We start from the raw sequence: 17,802 nt of genomic DNA, 5'->3' as shown, positions 1-17,802 counted from the left end.
TCTCAAGAGACTTCCAAAATCAGCGGGTAGGTCTGACTTGGGCTTCTGTCAAATTACTGCTTCTGACCTAGCTCTTAGAGTGTGTGAGATATTGTATAAGCCCTTTAAAAGTGAAGTTTCTACTGTCCCAGCCCTCTTGGCTCCTGAAAGTAAACCCCTTCAAAGCCAATGCCCCTAGGTTGTGGAGCATGACTTGGGACTCAGACAACTCACTCCTTTAGGAGAACATCTTGTAATTATTCTCCTATTTATTGTTTATCCACCCAGGGTTATGGGACTTGACTATATCAAAAGTCTGCCCTTTCTATCTATCTCATTATGGTTCCTTCCTTGTGTCTTTAGTTGTAGATCTTTTCCAGTAGTTTCCAGTCTTTTTCGTTGATTTATTTTTTCTTTTTTTGCAAATGGTTGTGATTTTGGTATGCCTGGCAAGAATGTGAGATCAGGGTCTTTCTACTCCACTGTTTTGGCCAATTTCCCTCCACAGTCTTTTATATTAGTGAGGCATCTTTAAGTTAATGGGCTACTTGTATTTTTATTTTGTAAATTGTTAGTGTAAATCCTTTGCATGTTTATAAATTAGTGTGTTTGCCTTTTTCTTATATATTTATAAAAATTTGCATATATTAAATAACATTTTGACTGGAGAAGGGAAGGCAAACCACTTCAGTATTCTTGCCTTGAGAACCCCATGAAGAGTATGAAAAGGCAAAAAGTCATGACACTGAAAGATGAACTCCCCAGGTCAGTAGGTGCCAATATGATTCTGGAGAAGAGTGGAGAAATAACTCCAGAAAGAATGAAGAGACGGAACCAAAGCAAAAACAACGCCCAGTTGGGGATGAGACGGGTGATGGAAGTAAAGTCCAATGCTGTAAAGAACAATATTGTATAGGAACCTGGAATGTTAGTTCCATGAATCAAGGCAAATTGGAAGTGGTCAAACAGGAGATGGCAAGAGTGAAAATCAACATTTTAGGAATCAGTGAACTAAAATGGACTAGATCGGGCAAATTTAATTCAGATGACCATTATATCTACTACTGTGGGCAAGAATCCCTTAGAAGAAATGGAGTAGCCCTCATAGTCAACAAAAGAGTCCAAAATGCAGCACGTGGGTGCAATCTCTAAAATGACAGAATGATCTCTGTTTGTTTCCAAGACAAACCAGTCAATATCACAGTAATCCAAGTCTATGCCCCAACCACTAATGCCAAAGAAGCTGACGTTGAATGGTTCTATGTAGACCTACCAGACCTTCTAGAACTAACACCAAAAAAAGATGTCCTTTTCATCACAGGGAACTCTAATTCAAAAGTAGGAAGTCAAGAGATACCTGGAGTAACAGGCTAATTTGGCCTTGGAGTACAAAACGAAGCAGGGCAAAGGCTAACAGAGTTTTGCCAAAAGAATGCACTGGTCATAGCAAACACCCTCTTCCAAAAACACAAGAGAGGACTCTATACATGGATATCAATAGTGAACTCAAACTGATTAGTTCTTTGCAGCCAAAGATGGAGAAGCTCTATACAGTCAGCAAAAAGAAGACCAGGAGCTGACTGTGGCTCAAACCAGACATGGAACAACAGACTGGTTCCAAATTGGGAAAGGAGTATGTCAAGGCTATATATTGTCACCCTGTTTATTTAGCTTATATGCAGAGTACATCATGGGAAATACTGGGCTGGATAAAGCACAAACTGGAATCAAGATTGTCAGGAGAAATATCAATAATCTCAGATATGCAGATGACACCACCCTTATGGCAGAAAGTGAATAAGAACTAAAGAGCCTCTTGATGAAAGTGAAAGAGAAGAGTGAAAAAGCTGGCTTAAAACTAAACATTCAAAAAACGAAGATCATGTCATCTAGTCCCATCACTACATGGCAAATAGACGGGGAAATAATAAGAGACTTTACTTTGGGGGGCTCCAAAATCACTGCAGATGGTGACTACAGCTATGAAGTTAAAAGATATTTGGTCCTTGGAAGAAAAGCTGTGACCAATGTAGACAGCATATTAAAAAGCAGAGACATTTCTTTGCCGACAAAGTTCTGTTTAGTCAAAGCTATGCTTTTTCCAGTAGTCATGTATGGATGTGAGAAAGTGAAAGTGAAAGTTGCTCAGTTGTGTCCGACTCTTTGGGACCCCATGGACTATACAGTCCATGGCATTCTCCAGGCCAGACCACTGGAGTGGGTAGTCTTTCCCTTCTCAGTAGGATCTTCCCAACCCATGGATCAAACCCAGGTCTCCTGCATTGCAGGCAGATTCTCTACCAACTGAGCTAGTTGGACTATAAAGAACACTGAGCACCGAAGAATTGATGTTTTGAATTGTGGTGTTGGAGAAGACTCTTGAGAGTCCCTTGGACTGCAAGGAGATTCAACCAGTCAATCCTAAAGAAAATTAGTCCCAAATATTCATTGGAAGGATTGGTGCTGAAGCTGAAACTCCAATATTTTGGCCACCTGATGCCAAGAGCTGACTCATTTGAAATGACCCTGATGCTGGGGAAGATTGAAGGTGGAAGGAGAAAGGGATGACAGAGCATGACATGGTTGGATGGCATCACTGACTCGATGGACATGAGTTTGAGTAAGCTCCCAGAGTTGGTGATGGACAGGGAAGCCTGGCATGCTGCAGTTCGTAGCACTGCAAAGAGTTGGACATGGCTGAGCGACTAAGCACACACACACACACAGTAAGGGTAATTAAGATATTATATTTTTAAAGTGATAATTTCCCTTTTCTATGAACTTTAACCAAAGGATACATTCATGCAGGGCTTCCCAGGTGGTGCTAGTGGCAAAAAACCTGTCTGCCAATGCCAATGAAGGATACTTAAGAGACGGGGGTTGGATCCCTAGGTCGTGGAGATCCCCTGGAGGAGGGCATGGCAACCCACTCCAGTATTCTTGCCTGGAGAATCCCATGGACAGAGGAAGTTATTGGACTATGATCCATAGGGTTGAAAAGAGTCAGACACAACTCAAGAGACTTAGCATGCATGCACACATTCACATTCATGCAACCATCAGTTCAGTTCAGTTCAGTCCAGTTGCTCAGTCGTGTCCGACGCTGTGACACCTCTTTATTATTGCAATCATCAGTACAGTCAAAATATAGAGTAGTTTTATCACCCTAAAAAATTCTCTCTTGAGAATTCCCAGGTGGTCCAGTGATTAAACTACATGCTATCAATACAAGAGGCACGGGTTTGATCCCTGGTTTGCGAACTAAGATCCTATATGCTGCATAGTGTGGCAAAAAAAAAAAAAGTTCCATCTTGTTCTCTTTCCCCCTAACTCTTCTCCCTAGTAATCATTGATTTTTTTTTCTGTCCTTGTGGTTTTGCCTTGTCCAAAATCTCATATAAATGAAATTATACAGTATGAAACCTTTTTAATGTGACTTCTTTCACTTAGTATAATACTTTGGCCACTTCATGTGAAGAGTTGACTCATTGGAAAAGACTCTGATGCTGGGAGGGATTGGGGGCTGGAGGAGAAGGGGACGACAGAGGATGAGATGGCTGGATGGCATCACTGACTCGATGGACATGAGTTTGAGTGAACTCCGGGACTTGGTGATGGACAGGGAGGCCTGGCGTGCTGCAATTCACAGGGTCGCAAAGAGTCAGACGCGACTGAACTGAACTGAACTGAATACATTTCAGATATATCCATGTATCAGGTTTTTTTTTTTCTTCTTTCTATTGCTTTCCTTTCTATTATCCTTTCATAGTATTCATTCTATGCATATCCACAGTGTCTTTATCCATTCACCAGATGATGTAAACTTTTATTATTTCTTGGTTTTGATGATAATGACTGAAAAGAAAATCCATTAATATTCATATAGAAATTTTTGTGTAGACATATGTTTTCATTGTGTATGCTATTACTTCAGTTGTATCCAAGTCTTTGCAACCCTATGGACTGTAGCCCATCAGGCTCCTCTGACCATGGGATTCTCCAGGTGAGGATACTGGAGTGGGTTACCATGCCCTCCTCTAGGGGTATCTTCCCAAATAATAACTGGTGTAATGCCCTGAACACATACTTCAGTGAGATTTCAAGTATATTGGTTAAACCATAGTTGAGGACTTAGGGGGAACTGTTAGTAAATGATGGACCAGCCACAGTATGCACTGAGACACACAGCAGAGACTCTCATTAGTAACAGTGGGAGGAGCAGGGCTGAAGCAGGTCAAAGTCTTTGAAGCAAGGTGGGCTTCCTTTACCTTTTGGAGTCCCTGTGAGTGTAGCTGCACAAGTGGCTTCCCCAGCACTATTGGCTGCTTTGCAACAGTATTGCCCAGCATGCTCTGAGTAAGCATCAACTATAAGTATTAAAGCCAATCTTTTGGACTCCTCAAAGTGGAAAACCACATCTTTTGTTGGTAGAATTGATATTGTTGGTTATGAAACCACTGGATTTCTGGCTTGGGAATTCCAGAAACCCTGGCATGAAAACTGTCTCCCCGCTGTGCACCTTGAGGCTGGATAGAGGCTGGATGAAGATGGGCTTTTGGCCAAGGGGATCCTTCTTAAATTAAACTGATGAAGAGAGATGCCACTGAGAGTTGGATGTAACTTCTTCAAGTGTGCTAAATCCTGAAAAGAACCATGCCAACCTTTAATGTCGTATGTTCCCTGCAGTGAAACCAGCCTACCAGCACTGTGACCTTGGGAAAAAGTGAAAGTGAAAGCTGCTCGGTCATGTCTGACTCTTTGCAACCCCATGGACTGTAGCTCACCAGGCTCCTCTGTCCATGGAATTCTCCAGGCAAGAATACTGGAGTGAGTTGCCATGCCTTTCTCCAGGGGATCTTCCCAACCCAGGGACTGAACTGGGTCTCCCACACTGCAGGCAGATTCTTTACCATCTGAGTCACTGCTGCTGCTGCTGCTAAGTGGCTTCAGTCGTGTCCGACTCTGCGCGACCCCATAGACAGCAGCCCCCCAGGCCCTGCCATCCCTGGGATTCTCCAGGCAAGAACACTGGAGTGGGTTGCCATTTCCTCCTCCAATGCATGAAAGAGAAAAGTGAAAGTGAAGTTGCTCAGTCATGTCCAACTCTTAGCGACCCCATGGACTGCAGCCTACCAGGCTCCTCTGTCCATGGGATTTTCCAGGCAAGAGTACTGGAGTGGGGTGCCATTATTTTATTTATTTAACAATGTTTCATCTGGCCTGTATATCACCAACATTTTTGCCCAATTTTCCATCTACCTTTTAATCTTGTTTATGGGCAAATATTTGAGCCTTTTCACTCATGGTTCCTCCTTTTAGACAAATTCTTTACATTTCAAATTACTTTACCTTTACCTACAGTGTTTCATTTTATCTTTACGATAACTACAAAACTACAAAGAGGACACTGCTGTTACTCTTCTATAGCTTGTTACACTGGTATCAAAAGAGTAATTTTTCAAAATTACAGTTTGTCAGAGGCATTTTTTTAAATTTTATTTTATTTTTAAACTTTACACAATTGTATTAGTTTTGCCAAATATCAAAATGAATCTGCCACAGGTATACATGTGTTCCCCATCCTGAACCCTCCTCCCTCCTCCCTCCCATACCATCCCTCTGGGTCGTCCCCGTGCACTAGCCCCAAGCATCCAGTACCGTGCATCGAACCTGGACTGGCATCTCGTTTCATACATGATATTTTACATGTTTCAATGCCATTCTCCCAAATCTTCCCACCCTCTCCCTCTCCCACAGACTCCATAAGACTGTTCTATACATCAGTGTCTCTTTTGCTGTCTCGTACACAGGATTATTGTTACCATCTTTCTAAATTCCATATATATGCGTTAGTATACTGTATTGGTGTTTTTCCTTCTGGTTTACTTCACTCTGTATAATAGGCTCCAGTTTCATCCACCTCATTAGGACTGATTCAAATGTATTCTTTTTAATGGCTGAGTAATACTCCATTGTGTATATGTACCACAGCTTTCTTATCCATTCATCTGCTGATGGGCATCTAGGTTGCTTCCATGTCCTGGCTATTATAAACAGTGCTGCGATGAACATTGGGGTACATGTGTCTCTTTCCCTTCTGGTTTCCTCAGTGTGTATGCCCAGCAGTGGGATTGCTGGATCATAAGGCAGTTCTATTTCCAGTTTTTTAAGGAATCTCCACACTGTTCTCCATAGTGGCTGTACCAGTTTGCATTCCCACCAACAGTGTAAGAGGGTTCCCTTTTCTCCACACCCTCTCCAGCATTTATTACTTGTAGACTTTTGGATCACAGCCATTCTGACTGGTGTGAAATGGTACCTCAGAGTGGTTTTGATTTGCATTTCTCTGATAATGAGTGATGTTGAGCATCTTTTCATGTGTTTGTTAGCCATCTGTATGTCTTCTTTGGAGAAATGTCTATTTAGTTCTTTGGCCCATTTTTTGATTGGGTCATTTATTTTTCTGGAGTTGAGCTGTAGGAGTTGCTTATATATTTTTAAGATTAGTTGTTTGTCGGTTGCTTCATTTGCTATTATTTTCTCCCATTCTGAAGGCTGTCTTTTCACCTTGCTAATAGTTTCCTTTGATGTGCAGAAGCTTTTAAGGTTAATTAGGTCCCATTTGTTTATTTTTGCTTTTATTTCCAATATTCTGGGAGGTGGGTCATAGAGGATCCTGCTGTGATGTATGTCAGAGAGTGTTTTGCCTATGTTCTCCTCTAGGAGTTTTATAGTTTCTGGTCTTACGTTTAGATCTTTAATCCATTTTGAGTTTATTTTTGTGTATGGTGTTAGAAAGTGTTCTGTCAGAGGCATTTTTTAAACCATACTTTTAGTTACTCTGCTTCTATTCTGAAGACCAGCCCTGGGATTTCTTTGGAAGGAATGATGCTAAAGCTGAAACTCCAGTACTTTGGCCACCTCATGCAAAAAGTTGACTCATTGGAAAAGACTCTGATACTGGGAGGGATTGGGGGCAGGAGGAGAAGGGGATGACAGAGGATGAGATGGCAGGATGGCATCACTGACTCGACGGATATGAGTCTGAGTGAATTCTGGGAGTTGGTGGTGGACAGGGAGGCCTGGCGTGCTGCGATTCGTGGGGTCGCAAAGAGTCGGACACAACTGAGTGACTGAACTGAACTGAACTGAAATGCTTTTCCCAGACCCTGCACTCAAGGAACACACAGTCTAATAGGAAAAATAGATAAATAAATGAATTTAATAAAGCTTCAGTGGTAGCCTAGAGGAAGTACAGTAGTTAACATGAGTTGTAGTTATGTCAGTACTCATTGAGATCCTCAGTGTGCCCCTAGAATTAGACACCAAAGAATTGATGCTTTTGAACTGTGGTGTTCGATAAGACTCTTGAGAGTCCTTTGGACTTCAAGGAGATCAAACTAGTCAATCTAAAAGGAAATCAACCCTGAATATTCATTGGCAGGACTGATGCTGAAGCTGAAGCTCCAAAACTTCGGCCACTTGATGTGAAGAACTGACTCATTAGAAAAGACCCTGATGCTGGGAAAGACTAAAGGCAAGACAAGAAAGGGGCAACAGAGGATGAGATGGTTGGATGGCATCACTGACTCAATGGACATGAGTTTGAGCAAACTCCGGGAGACAGTGAAGGACAGGGAAGCCTGGCATGCTGCTTCCATGGGGTCACAAAGAGTTAGACACGACTGTGCGACTGAACAAGAAATAGACACAATCCTTACATCACATGGTAATTTAGTTCCTGATTGAGACAGTACTTATGGGACTGCATTTTAAGACTTCTTTTACATTCCTTCCTAGGCTTTCTGACTTGTATATTTTTTTTCTACTAATTAAAAGCTCAGAGATTATATCTTGTTACATGATAACTACCAAATGGCGTAAACCAACATTCTAAGTATAAAATCATACAATTCGTACATAAAAAATAAAAAGCAGCCTTCAAAATAACTCAAATGAAAAAGATAGTAGCATTATGGATAAACTTTTGGAAAAGCTGGCGTGTGGAACAAAATGATACCCTTGAACTTGGCAGTAAAAAGGATTGGCAAAATATGTGAATAAACGTAAAGAAATGCAGCTACTAATTAATTTCAGATTAAGATTACAGTAAACCTTTAAGAGAATAACACATATTTTCCACTCCAGAAAATACTACTTGTTATCGAAATACAGGAAATAGCAGAGGATTGTGTATATGCTTTCAGCAAACAAGAGGCGATTTCCTTAAGCCAAACATAAATACACATCAATGACCTCATTTAACTCTATTCCCAGAAAACCAACCTAAGCCAAACCTGTCCTTATGACAAAATCTAAACTATGACTCAAGAGGTAAGTTAGATTGGTAAGTAAAACAGAATTCACAACGACGTAATGGAATATTTTAGTCTTCTGAAGGAATCAGAACTAGCCTTACAAAATACCACACATCATGATTATTCAGAAGGTTTCTATTTTGATCTTTGTTGATCACCCAAGCTGCAATAATTCCTCTCCATCTGAGTACCACTGACCCACTCATCTGTCAGTAGATTTTTTTTTTTTTAATGTACTTGTATTGGTTGCATGAATTTTAGTTTTGTTTAGGTAGAGATAAAATGTATTTCTTTCATATTTGTTCTAAAAAATGCAATCTTGGGATACAACATTTTATTCAACACAGTTATAAATTTACTTTTTTACAATTTTAGTCTAAAGAAAAGAATCCAGGTAGGAAAGGAGAGGGATAAATAGGAGAACTCAAGGCAAAGAGGAGTCTATTCTCAATAGTGCACGTAAGGAAAACCGTGTGCCTTAAAATGACTGAGCAGAGAAAGTATAAAAATAGGGAGCAGGGAAGGGATAGGAAGGTGATGGAGGAGCAAGTACTTGCCCAGATGTACATCCCACAACAGATGGTAATTAGGTAAGGAGACCACGAAGCAAAGTCTGGAGGAAGTAAGAAACTTCCAGAAACTATGTGGATACTTAAGAAGAAATAGGCGTTAACTACCAATGAGTGTGGATTATTGTTGTTTAGTCGCTCAGTCCTGTCCGACTCTTTGCAATCCCATAAACTGCAGCATGCCAGGCTTCCCTGTCCTGGGAAGTATGGATGGATTCACCAAAATCGAGTCTTGTCAGCAGATCTAATTTCCTTCTAAAATAGGGTTATTAAATCAATAGATCAAGGAAAGATTTCTATTGATTTAGGGTCTATCTGACAAACTGTCTTAGTACATTTGTGAATTTAAAAAAAGGAAAATGTAAGTTGGATGCTGGCTAGGTTAGATGGGTAGATATCTAGCTGAATAACCTAACTCAAAGCATACTGCCTAATACGTTAATTCATTCCCTTGTTAATTCTCCAATTATAAACTCTTAGAGCAGCTTCTATTTGTCAGGCACTATGTTAAGCCTGTCAAGAAAGAAAGATGCACCCCTTGACAGTTGTCCATTAAGTTTTACTTGGGGCAAAATGAGGACTGCAGCCCAGGAGGCAGCACCTCAGATAGCCCTGAGAGCCTGCTCCAAAGAGGCAGTGGGGAAGGTCAATACATAAGATTTTGGTGAAGGGGGAGTTCAGTGCAATCAAGCACTTACTTTACAAAACGTTTTCTGCTAGTCAAGAGGAGCTAATGCCACCATGAAGGGATTTAGTGATTTTTCTAGATATGAAGAGACGCAAGAGTTGGGATCATGAAATCAGTTCCTGAAAATACCTATCTAAAGAGAGTTAGATAGTTAGGAGTGTGCCTCACTCCTAACTGAGAGAGTGCCTCACTCCACCCTGCACTCCCTCAAGGGGTGTCGAAGGTCAACAGCTGCAGCACCACAAGGTTCAATCTCAACAGAGGCAGATGGCAAATGCCCTTGTTGTTGTTCAGTCGCTGGCAAATGACTCTTGGCAAGTGCCAATTTGTAGTTGACAACCTTTAGATACACTAAAAAGCCTCCTGATGAAAGTGAAAGAGGAGAGTGAAAAATCTGGCTAAAACTCAACATTCAGAAAACGAAGATCATGGCATCTGGTTCCATCACTTCATGGGAAATAGATGGGGAAACAGTGTCAGACTTTATCTTTTTGGGCTCCAAAATCACTGCAGATGGTGACTGCAGCCATGAAATTAAAAGACGCTTACTCCTTGGAAGAAAAGTTATGACCAATTTAGATGGCATATTGAAAAGCAGAGACATTACTTTGCCAACAAAGGTCCGTTTAGTCAAGGCTATGGTTTTTCCAGCGGTTATGTATGGATGTGAGAGTTGGACTGCGAAGAAAGCTGAGCGCCGAAGAATTGATGCTTTTGAACTGTGGTGTTGGAGAAGACTCTTGAGAGTCCCTTGGACTGCAAGGAGATCCAACCAGTTCATTCTGAAGGAAATCAGTCCTGGATGTTCTTTGGAAGGAATGATGCTAAAGCTGAAACTCCAATACTTTGGCCACCTCATGCAAAGAGTTGACTCATTGGAAAAGACTCTGATGCTGGGAGGGATTGGGGGTAGGAGGAAAAGGGGATGACAGATGAGATGGCTGGATGGCATCACCAACTCGATGGACATGAGTTTGAGTGAACTCCGGGAGACGGTGATGGACAGGGAGGCTTGGCGTGCTGCGATTCATAGGGTTGCAAAGAGTCGGACATGACTGAGTGAGTAAACTGAACTGAAGAAGACCACGGAATGGTCTACAAGGGAGAAGCAGTTCTATCACAGATAACTGCAATAAACTGTTCAGTAACTAAAATTAGAGGGAAATCTTTAGTGAAAAGACACAAGTTTCTTCTCAAGCTTACCTTATTGAACTTTTTTCCCAATAATGTGGCTAAGACCAGAAAGGACTAGTTTATCATTTTTCTTGATGTCATAAAATTTGGAGAGGTAGCTATACATTAGTAGGTAAAAATAAGAAGTCAAAAAAGTTACAATGGCTGTAATAATGGATTAAAGCCATGATGAATTAAATAAAAATAAATAAATGTAGTGGTCTACATTTGGGTTAAAAAACATAATCACATGAATACAAGACCTGAAAAACTTAAATTGACAGCATCTAATATAAAACTTAGAAGCGTGCCGGCTGCAAAGGACCTCGCAGAAGCGTGGCCGAGAGGAGCTACCCCACGTCCGAGGTCAGGGGCGGTGGCCTGGGAACGCTACCCCATGCCCGAAGTCAGGGGTGGCGGCCAGGAAGAGCTACTCCACGCCCAAGGTCAGGGGCGGCAGCCAAGAGGAGCAACCCCAGGTCCAAGGAGTGGTGGCTGCGTGGGCCTAGGAGGGCCGAGAGGAGCTACTCCACGTTCAAGGTCAGGAGAGGCGGTGGTAAGGAGATACTCCTCGTTCAAAGTACGGAGCAGCAGCTGCACTTTGCTGGAGCAGCCGGGAAGAGCTACCCCACATCCAGGGTAAGAGAAACCCAAATAAGACAGTAGGTGTTACAAGAGGGCATCAGAGGGGAGACACAATGAAACCATAATCACAGAAAACTGGTCAATCTGATTGTACAGACCACAGCCTTGTCTAACTCAATGAAACTAGGCCATGCCATGTGGGGCCACCCAAAATGGGTGGGTCATGATGGAGAGGTCTGACAGGATGTGGTCCACTGGAGAAGGGAATGGCAAACCACTTCAGTATTCTTGGCTTGAGAACCCCATGAACAGTATGAAAAGGCAAAATGATAGGATACTGAAAGAGGAACTCCCCAGGTCGGTAGGTGCCCAATATGCTAATGGAGATCAATGGAGAAATAACTCCAGAAAGAATGAAGGAATGGAGCCAAAGCAAAAACAACAGCCAGTTGTGGATGTGACTGGTGATAGAAGCAAGTCCAATGTTGTAAAGAGCAATATTGCATAGGAACCTGGAATGTCAGGTCCATGAATCAAGGCAAAGTGGAAGTGGTCAAACAGGAGATGGCAAGAGTGAATGTTGACATTCTAGGAATCAGCAAACTAACATGGACTGGAATGGGTGACTTTAACTCAGATGACCATTATATCTACTACTGTGGGCAGGAATCCCTTAGAAGAAATGGAGTAGCCATCATGGTAAACAAGAGTCCAAAATGCAGTACTTGGATGCAATCTCAAAAATGACAGAATGATCTCTGTTGGTTTCCAAGGCAAACCATTCAATATCACAGTAATCCAAGTCTATGCCCCAACCAGTAACACTGAAGAAGCTGAAGTTGAACCATTCTATGAAGACCTACAAGACCTTTTAGAACTAACACCCAAAAAAGATGTCCTTTTCATTATAGGGGACTGGAATGCAAAAGTAGGAAGTCAAGAAACACCTGGAGTAACAGGCACATTTGGCCTTGGAATATGGAATGAAGCAGGGCAAAGGCTAATAGAGTTTTGCCAAGAGAATGCACTGGTCATAGCAAACACCCTCTTCCAATGACACAAGAGAAGACTCTATACATGGACATCACCAGATGGCCAACACCAAAATCAGATTGATTATATTCTTTGCAGCCAAAGATGGAGAAGCTCTATACAGTCAGCAAAAACAAGACCAGGAGCTGACTGTGGCTCAGACCATGAATTCCTTATTGCCAAATTCAGACTTAAATTGAAGAAAGTAGGGAAAACCACTAGACCATTCAGGTATGACCTAAATAAAATCCCTTATGATTATACAGTGGAAGTGAGAAATAGATTTAAGGGACTAGATCCGATAGACAGAGTGCCTGATGAACTATGGATGGAGGTTCGTGACATTGTACAGGAGACAGGGATCAAGACCATCCCCATGGAAAAGAAATGCAAAAAAGCAAAATGGCTGTCTGGGGAGGCCTTACAAATAGCTGTGAAAAGAAGAGAAGCGAAAAGCAAAGGAGAAAAGGAAAGATATAAGCATCTGAATGCAGAGTTCCAAAGAATAGCAAGAAGAGATAAGAAAGCCTTCCTCAGCAGACAATGCAAAGAAATATAGGAAAATAACAGAATGGGAAAGACTAGAGATCTCTTCAAGAACATTAGAGATACCAAGGGAACATTTCATGCAAAGATGGGCTCGATAAAGGGCAGAAATGGTATGGACCTAACAGAAGCAGAAGATATTAAGAAGAGGTGGCAAGAATACACAGAAGAACTGTACAAAAAAGATCTTCACGACCCATATAATCACCATGGTGTGATCATTCACCTAGAGCCAGACATCCTGGAATGTGAAGTCAAGTGGGCCTTAGAAAGCATCACTATGAACAAAGCTAGTGGAGGTGATGGAATTCCAGTTCAGCTCTTTCAAATCCCGAAAGATGATGCTATGAAAGTGCTGCACTCAATATGCCAGCAAAGTTGGAAAACTCAGCAGTGGCCACAGGACTGGAAAAGGTCAGTTTTCATTCCAATCCCAAAGAAAGGCAATGCCAAAGAATGCTCAAACTACCGCACAATTGCACTCATCTCACACGCTAGTAAAGTAATGCTCAAAATTCTCCAAGCCAGGCTTCAGCAATATGTGAACCATGAACTTCCTGATGTTCAAGCTGGTTTTAGAAAAGGCAGAGGAATCAGAGATCAAATTGCCAACATCCACTGGATCATGGAAAAAGCAAGAGAGTTCCAGAAAAACATCTATTTCTGCTTGACTGACTATGCCAAAGCCTTTGACTGTATGGATCACAATAAACTGTGGAAAATTCTTCAAGAGATGGGAATACCAGACCACCTGACCTGCCTCTTGAGAAACCTATATGCAGGTCAGGAAGCAACAGTTAGAAGTGGACATGGAACAACAGACTGGTTCCAAATAGGAAAAGGAGTACATCAAGGCTGTATATTGTCACCCTGCTTATTTAACTTCTATGCAGAGTACATCATGAGAAACGCTGGGCTGGAAGAAGCACTAGCTGGAATCAAGATTGCCGGGAGAAATATCAGTAACCTCAGATATGCAGATGACACCACCCTTGTGGCAGAAAGTGAAGAGGAACTAAAAAGCCTCTTGATGAAGATGAAAGAAGAGAGTGAAAAAGTTGGCTTAAAGCTCAACATTCAGAAAACTAAGATCATGGCATCTGGTCCCATCACTTCATGGCAGATAGATGGGGAAACAGTGGAAACAGTGTCAGACTTTATTTTTTTATGCTCCAAAATCACTGCAGATGGTGACTGCAGCCATGAAATTAAAAGATGCTCACTCCTTGGAAGGAAAGTTATGACCAACCAAGATAGCATATTCAAAAGCAGAGACATTACTTTGCCAACAAAGGTCCGTCTAGTCAAAGTTATGGTTTTTCCAGTAGTCATGTATGGATGTGAAAGTTGGACTGTGAAGAAAGCTGAGTGCCGAAGAATTGATGCTTTTGAAGTGTGATGTTGGAGAAGACTCTTGAGAGTCCCTTGGACTGCAAGGAGATCCAACCAGTCCATTCTGAAGGAGATCAGCCCTGGATGTTCTTTGGAAGGAATGATGCTAATGCTGAAACTCCAGTGATTTGGCCACCTCCTGCAAAGAGTTGACTCATTGGAAAAGACTCTGATGCTGGGAGGGATTGGGGGCAGGAGGAGAAAGGGACGACAGAGGATGAGATGGCTGGATGGCATCACTGACTCGATGGACGTGATTTTGAGTGAACTCCGGAGTTGGTGATGGACAGGGAGGCTTGGTGTGTTGAAGTTCATAGGGTCTCAGAGTTGGACCGACTGAGCGACTGAACTGAACTCAATATAAAACTTGACTCTTACTCAAACACAAACTCAATATAGCTTAGCTGTGAAATGTAATGGGTGAAAACACTTGTGTAATTTGAGGTTGCATTATCAAAGCAGCATATCCAAGCCAAGGACTATTACGACACTGCATTCTATGCTAGTAAGGATGATTCTGCAGTGTGGGATCCAGTTCTGGGGCACCCTTCGAAGAAGCATTTGATGTAATAGAATTCAGGAGGAGGAAACCAGGAGGTTTTTTATATAAAACCCGTTCATCTTGTATCTTTGAATATGTGTAAGGAAATAGAGTTCTTTAGTCTAAAGAAAGGAAGATGTAGTGAAACACATTATTGTTTTCATTAACAATGAGTAGAATTATTTTATGAAGTCCTTGAGGGTGAAACAGGAACAACTAACTTTTTATCGGGGCTTCTCTGGTGCCTCAGATGGTAAAGAATCCGCTGCAATGCAGAAGGGAGACCTAAGTTCAATCCCTGGGTTGGAAAGATGCCCTGAAGAAGGGAATGACTACCCACTCCAGTATTCTTGCCTGGAGTACTCCATGGACAAAGGAACCTGGTGGGCTACAGTCTGTGGAGTCACAAAGAGTTGGACACAACTCAGCAACTAACACTTCCACTTCACTTCCGTTCTTTGGAAAGAATGGTCCCATGTTCTGTGAACCACAAAATGTGGCTCTCATAATGACCCCAAGAGTTAGGCAATGCAGGCACTACCAACTACCACCATTTTTTAGGTGAGGCAGCAGGTCCAGAGAAGTTGGCCCTTGCCTAAAGTGAAAATGTTGGGGTCCAAATTCCAATTTTCTGACCCAAGACCTATGCTTTCCCCATCATGCCATGCTATTTTCCCACTTAGAATCAGATTTTATCTCAGTACAAGGAAAGTCTTTCTAATAAGGACCACACAAGAATGAAACAGGCTGCCTCACAAATTAATGAGCTTTGTTTTCCAGAACAAAGCCAACAAGGGATGGAGGGCTTTGTGTCAAGGACATATTGTGGAGGTGACTTCTACACATGGAAGAGGGTGGGTCATGTGACCCCCAAATTCATTCAAATAAATGTTTACCATAGGGAAAAGAAAGAAAGAGAGCCAGAGAGAGGCAGTGGGAATGGGAGGGAGGAGGGAAAAAAGAAGCATCAGAGAGATTCGAGGTGATATTCGAAAGATATTAGTCATCCATGGAATCCATTCATTCACTCAGCAAAGCTCACTGACCATTTACTACACAGTACTAGTTTCTCAAACAGTAATGAGAATACCAAACATGAAAATAAAAATCTTGGTATTAAGCATTAGTTAACTCTGTTATCATCTGTGTGACTTTTTGAATCTAAATTTGTCAACTGAGGATTATAAAATCCACCTCAAGAATTTTAAGGATTAAATGAGATAACATTTTTAGAGTACTAAGCACATAACAGAATCTCCAAACATTAGTTCCCTTCTTTCCATTAAGTTGCCATGAAGTTGCTATGAGATAGTTTTATGAACTGAATATGACAATAGACAGAACCTGGATATAGAGAAAGTGGGGTGCAAACAAAATATCACATTAAGCTGGTCTGAGGGTGATCACTCAGGCTTAACCCTGTAAGAATAGGATAGCTTGTTAATTCAGAAGCCTAAGTACAACATCTTCAAAACATTATTCTCAATCTAAGATTTATTTCTTTTCATTGATTTTTGTATACTGTTGAATAAATTGCATTAGTTACTTATTCTCAGACAGAACTGGAGAAAAGTTCTGTCTGTTTCAGAGATGAAACAGAAACAGGAAACTTGTTTTAAGAGAGTCATATATCCCCAAACAATATCCATCTAAATGTGCTTTTAATTAGAGAAAAAGAAATCATCTGCCTAAAACTAAGAACGTTTCCACTTAGTTTTACTAGTTACACATTCCTGTTTTGAAAACCAAGCTTCTCAGCTGTATCTAGAATGATCTGGGATGTAATATTTTGGATAATTTTGCCAACCTCATGCTCTTGCTAGAAATAACAACGCATCAGGAGACAATGGCTCAGCTGGTCATGCAAAAGCTTACTCAGCTATGGAAACCATGTTTGTAAACACAATGTCACTCAGCCCTGCTGAGCTATTCTTCCAGAAATGACTAAGTGAAGGCTTGGTTTTTTTTTTCTTCCTGTTTTGCTTCAATATATAAATTAAATTTGCTCAGTTTTATATTAAATTATTTTTAAAAGTATGAATTCTTATTTACTCATATTGTGAGTAAAGTGAAGTGGTTTACTCACATTCATCTCTCACTATGTACCCAGAAGTGTAAAGGATACCAAGGAACTATAAGTAAATCTATGCTTAGGTGCTCTCTCATGTTGAGAATATATGTTTAACAGATATGAAGCAGTTAAACAGCAATATAAAAGGTATTTGGTATTCATAACAAGAAACATTTATTGTATAACAAACCTATTATATACTGTGCACCCTCATGCTTAAGAAATTTACAATCTGGTGGAAGTGGAGGGTATCAGATATAGACAAACTTGTAATAACAGTACAAGTTTCACTAGTGCTTAGGACTAGGGTACTATTAGGAGGTTATCAGAAGATAAGATTGTGTGTCTCTGTACAGAGTGGAGAGAGAAAGTTCCAGCCCTCACAAAAAGTTGTCTTAAGCCACAAAACACCCTAACTGATGAATAGCTTTAAAATTACATAACGAAAAGTTTAACAAGGAAAGCAAAACAGAGATTCACTTTATCACATATTGAAAACTAAATAAAATAATTATCAGCTCCTAAATATCTAAGAGTTACCTGGCAGCATGCCAAAAGCAGGCTCCTGGCTTCACAATAAGACCTTCTGGTTCAGCAGTTCTAGAATGGGGCACTGAACTCTTCAGTTTAAACAAACCAAGTGATTCTGATTCAGATGTTATACAGGTCCCATACTGAATTATTCTACCAGGGGAATAAAAATTAGAAAGAATGGGATACAGCTTTTTCAATCACAGACATCAAAGTCTTAAAACTCTTTGAACAAAAAATACAAATTCCTTAAAAAAAACAACTCAAGGTCCATCCATGTTGCTGCAAATGGCATTATTGCATTCTTTTTTATGGCCAAGAAATATTCCATTGCCCTATTTGGTAAAATAATCTAAAAAAGAGTGGATACATGTTTA

The 17,802-nt window shown here is 41.0% G+C and overlaps 1 long non-coding RNA gene across 1 annotated transcript in view; it reads right to left on the bottom strand.

Moving 5' to 3' along the window:
• The window catches only part of LOC147357274 (uncharacterized), a 35,138-nt gene extending 17,560 nt beyond the window's left edge, over positions 1–17,578 (bottom strand). Inside the window, exon 1 of the long non-coding RNA XR_015141426.1 lies at positions 17,435–17,578. This is a non-coding gene — a long non-coding RNA (uncharacterized LOC147357274). The remainder of the gene's footprint in view (positions 1–17,434) is intronic.
• Between the last annotated feature and the right edge of the window lie 224 nt (positions 17,579–17,802).

The sequence above is a fragment of the Bos grunniens genome, chromosome 15 (assembly GCF_055505025.1).
Source record: "Bos grunniens cultivar Pamir isolate PY7600 chromosome 15, Bosgru_T2T1.0, whole genome shotgun sequence".
NCBI classification, from domain to species: Eukaryota; Metazoa; Chordata; class Mammalia; order Artiodactyla; family Bovidae; genus Bos; species Bos grunniens.
Note: the sequence above shows the minus strand (reverse complement) of the source record. Positions and strands in the feature narration are given on the sequence as shown.